At 44.2% G+C, this 5,231-nt stretch overlaps 1 non-coding gene across 1 annotated transcript; it reads right to left on the bottom strand.

Annotated features, from left to right (window-relative positions):
- Nucleotides 1-2,818: 2,818 nt before the first annotated feature.
- On the bottom strand, nt 2,819-2,893 carry Trnai-uau (transfer RNA isoleucine (anticodon UAU)). The gene has a single exon. It is a non-coding gene; the product is annotated as a tRNA-Ile (tRNA).
- Nucleotides 2,894-5,231: the final 2,338 nt, after the last annotated feature.

Raw genomic sequence — 5,231 nt, 5'->3', positions numbered from 1 at the left:
CAGCCAATTGTAAAGGGCCTACCTTTAAACTGTGTCGCAACATCGCCCATTTTTCTCCTTCCGAGTTTATTTCAGCCATTCGGACATTTTGTGCATACATCACGAGCGTACCATGGGTCTTTCACGCGATCAACTGTGTCGCTGGTCTGTTTGTATCCATTTGGAAACTCCCCAACACAGTTTTCTAAATAATTTTTCAATAGCAAGCAGTGCTGCGCCGCTACATGCATCCCTCACTGTATCACACGGCGCATTCATTGTCCCTCTCGCCGCGGGTCACCAACCCATTTTTAGAAAAGTTCCGTTGTACTCGGGCCATGACGGCGCAACTCGCGTCCGCCCCCAAACTAAAACGTTTCCTCCAGCAGATTTTTTCACCTTTTGTTCATTGACATGCAGGATTTGGGTTCTGCGTGTTAATACTGTCGAATCGTGTGTTATCCCTTTGGATTACATACTATACATTTTGATAGGCATATCTGCTCATTATCACCGAAGTATGTCAGGTGACATATTCATCTACTTGTTACGACTTATACAATCTCTCATGTAATGTGCGAAAATTGATATTCATTCAATCTGCCACCTTACAAGGAAATGGGGTGCCTGCACCGGTTCAAAGTCACGGAGGCCTCTGCTTGCGTGTGAGACAACCACAGCCGCACGGCGACTAGTCACAAGGTGCACAGCTGTAAGCACACCCTTACTATTACATGTTGGTGCAAGCACATGAGAGTAGCTTATCAGTTACTAAATTTGATGACTTGCCACAGGCACATTCAGTGCCGTAAGGGATGACACCCACTTGTTTCTCAGATTTAGCTTGTGTGTGTTCCAGGAGCCGTCTTCTCTGGGGCTGGAGCCGCTTTGCGTGTTCTACTCGACCACCTGGTGCATCGCTCCGCCTGATGTGTCTCCGACTCCCCGCAGGCTGGGTCCCAGTGACAGGTATGCTGACAACCGACTTCTATGTGATTCCATTTGTATCTTCCACTTCCAGCATATCGCTGCAAATATATCAATTGTAAATAATTATTACACAAAGTAGAAGTCAAAAAACAAAAAAGTAAGTAAAATTAAAATTGCTTGAGCTCTCTAGATAGCACTCGCAGGCAGCAGCAATGTACAGTGTATTGAAAGACTTAAGTCGAAACAAGGCTCTTACATTAACGACATTACCTCAGAATTACTGATATCGCTGGGAGAGCCAGCCATGATGAAACTGTTCCACCTGGCATACAAGTTATGAGACAGGCAAAATAATCTTGGTTTGGATTAAAACAACAGTCTAGATCGCAATAATATTTTTAATGACTGGTTTCCACTTAATGTAGAAGTCGTCTTCAGAAAAGAAGCACTGTAAGAACAAGAAGAGCAAAGTAACAGAGGTTTTGGTGAGTATGGCTTCAGAGGAAAGTACAATGAAGTAATGATGCAGTATTTACCCATCTGACTGCTGACTGATGGCTGCAGAGCTAATTTCGCGCTGTAAACGGATTACGTCAGCCCCAGCCGATGGTAAACACTTCAAAAAATATCAGATATTGATGTTATATATGATTTACAGAATAGGTTATCGTAAACTAGATAGGAAAATATAAATAAGTAAATAGTTACAGATCATCAGACAAGTAGTACTTTTATGTTAAAATCAGTGAGTTTACAGGCTGAAAGAAGATGAACTGCTACCTAGTGGCATAGGTACGAGTTACAAAGATGTCGTTTTTAATAGTTTCCAGTCGATAAGTAATACAACAACAACAAAAATTATTTTTTGTATCCGTGCCGGCATAACGTGACATGCAACTAGTAAATAATTGCATTAAATGATGAAAATACTAAAATATGATGTCACCGTATAACTGCTAAGCAATGCCGTCTAGTGTGTACTCGAAGTGACGTCGCTGACAAGGTAATACAGAGACCAAGATGGTAGGTAAGAAATCAGAGAAGTTATGTAGGAACGCCGACTGTAGTCATGGTAACGAAAGATCGCTGATATCTTCAAAGAACTTGGAGTGGCAACTTTAACATGGTTTGCTAGGAAACTGAAACAGCGTATATACCATTTACCACATGACGGTGTATCGCTAGTGAATAGTAGATATAACAGACCACCTGATGATAGTAAAAACAGGCCAACCTGGTCTTAATAGCAGTAACATACGTACATCAATATTTAAAATGTACAGAATACTGGCTGTCTGCTGTAGAAAATGTATTTACATATTGGCGTTGTATTGGGCTAAATATAACGCAATCCAGGTACTAAGTAAAAAGATAAATATATTAAAAGATCTATGTATAACTGCACCGGTACGGTGGAGAAGGAGAAGGAGAGGAGAAGCCGTTGCCATGGTGTCGTGGTATCCAAAATGGCGGCAGGAAGTCAAAGAAGTATGCCAATAGGACGCCCGAAGTTGTCATAGCAACGATATACGTCGATATCTACAATGATCCATGAGCGGAAGACATGTCCATGACTGCAGTTTTATTCACACGTCGACCACTCATGGATCGTTGTAGATATCGACATATGTCGTTTCTGTGACAACTTTGGACGTCCCGTTAGCATACTTCTTGAGTTACACCTGCAATTTTGGTTACCATTGTCGTTCTTATGCTTGTCGCCTGGTAACTATTAAGAACGACGTATTTGTAACTTACAACAATGTATGAAGATGGTATTTGTTCCCGAAAGAACAGATACCATTGATGACCGTGCAGCTTCTCTAGAATGAAATGACAATTAAATCGAAACCCTTAGCTGCCGACAGATGTTGTTGACATACATCAATGGGGACAGCTGAAAAATGTGTGCCCCGACCGGGACTCGAACCCGGGACCTCCTGCTTATATGGCAGACGCTCTATCCATCTGAGCCAACGAGGGCACAGAGGATATGTGACTGCAGGGGCTTAACCCAAATGGATATTTGCCCATTCACTCATTACTCGCGCCAGACTAAGCTGAAGAGTCCCGTAAGAGTTCGGGCAAAGCGTGTGCATTCGCAGGGAAGAAGGTCAATGGCCGGGTAGCCCTCAACTATATAAAGATTGTATCTGTTCCCGAAAGAACAGATACCATTGATGACCGTGCAACTTCTGTGGAATGAAATGATAATTAAATTGAATACCTTAGCTGCCGACAGATGTTGTTGATATACATCAATGGGGACCGCTGAAAATGTGTGCCCAGACCGGGACTCGAACCCGGGACCTATTAGGAGTACTACGAATGTACGTTGTGGACAGTTGGGAATGTGGATCTCGCGGGAGGCGTGCAAGGGACAAGTCCCTGCAGTCCCCCTATCCTCTCTGCTCTCGGTGGCTCAGCTGGATAGAGCGTCTTCCATGTAAGCAGGAGGTCCCGGGTTCGAGTCCCGGTCGGGGTATACATTTGCAGTTGTTCCCATTGATGTATATCAACAACATCTGTCGGTAGCTGAGGGTTTCGATTTAATTATCATTTCATTCCAGAGTACCTGAACGGTCATCAATGGTATCTGTTCTTTTGGGAACAGATACCATCTTCATACAGTTGAGGGCTACCCGGTCATTGACCTTCTATGCGAATGCACACGCTTCTCCCAAACTCTTACAGGACACGTCAGCTTAGTCTGGTGCGAGTAATGAGTGAATGGGCAAATATCTATTAGGAGTACTACGAATGTAGGTTGTGGACAGTTGCGAATGTGGGTCTCGCCATTGATGTATATTAACAACCTCTGTCGGCAGCTAAGGGTTTCGATTTAATTATCATTTGCCGGGCGAAGTGGCCGTGCGGTTAAAGGCGCTGCAGTCTGGAACCGCAAGACCGCTACGGTCGCAGGTTCGAATCCTGCCTCGGGCATGGGTGTTTGTGATGTCCTTAGGTTAGTTAGGTTTAACTAGTTCTAAGTTCTAGGGGACTAATGACCTCAGCAGTTGAGTCCCATAGTGCTCAGAGCCATTTGAACCATTTTTTAATTATCATTTATAACAGTGTCACTCGGTAGCACTTCTTCTTTCAGTCTGTAAGCTCAAAAGTGACTGCTAGTCTGTTGATCTCTAACTGTTTACGCATTTATACAGGGTGAACATCAATAAAACCGACAAACTGCAGGGACTAATTCCTGACTGGAAATGGAGGAAAAAAGATGCTGCGAACATGTATCCGGAAATGGACGGTGTGCGTGCAACAACAACAAATCGTCCCGGAACACTTTACAGAACTGCATCGCATCCACGTCACAACAGATGTACAAAGTGACCTCCAGTGATATGAACAGTAGCGGCTGTCATGCAGGACACAGGGAATCGTGCTTTCGCTTACACTATGTGGGCGAGCCACTTGCCTGGAGCTTGTACTAGTATTCGTCTCAATATCCTGTAGAACCTGGTCCTCCAAACTTGGTGTTCGCACAGTCCGCCGGCTCCCTGCACCTTCGTCCGTCTGAAAGGTCCCGTGACCACACAAACGACCAAAAAGGGCTTGAAATGTTGTGTGATGTGCTTGGTGTCTGTGAGGGTACTTGTTTTGGTACGGCCGAGCTGCCTCTCCACCGTTTCCATCTGCTTCGCCGTAGACAAACACCATCTCGGCTTGTTCCCGACATGAATACCGGACCATTCTGCTGCTTACAGTACGCTGCGTCAACCTCAAAGCCAGCAACACGAAGGAACACACGGCACGTGGTCAGAGGAACTGCCATTCATCAGCGCCATCTACCGTGGAAACAATGCATTTCGAGACACATAGTCATAGGACTTTTTTCCTCCATTTTCAGTCAGGAATCAGCCTCTGCAGCTTATTGGTTTATTAATGTTCACCGTGTCTATTCGTATGTAGTTGAAGATAACTTATTTTGTAAATCCACATAACATCAATATCTCACATTTTGTAAAGTGTTTACCTTTGGCTGGATGTTAAGTAATCCGTTTCTGGCGCGAAATTTGCACGCTGTTGAACTCTTGTCTCTGCAGCCATCAGTCAGCAGTTTACGATCGTGTTGCCACGTGAGCATCCGAGTAGCCGGCAGCAGCAGCCAGATAGGTAAGCGCTGCGTCACTGCTTCATTATACTTTCCTCTGACTCCTCTGTAACACTGCTATTCTTGTTTTTAAGGTGCTCATTTCCTGAAGACGACTTCTACATGAAGTCGAGACTGGTCATTAATAAAAATTATTGCGCTCTAGACTGTTAATTTAACTCAGTTTTATCACCAGATCGCTGTTACTCCTCTGTGCCAT

The sequence above is a fragment of the Schistocerca cancellata genome, chromosome 4 (genome assembly GCF_023864275.1).
Source record: "Schistocerca cancellata isolate TAMUIC-IGC-003103 chromosome 4, iqSchCanc2.1, whole genome shotgun sequence".
NCBI lineage: Eukaryota > Metazoa > Arthropoda > Insecta > Orthoptera > Acrididae > Schistocerca > Schistocerca cancellata.
The sequence above is the reverse complement of the archived record's forward strand: the minus strand, read 5'-3'. Positions and strand labels throughout refer to the sequence as shown.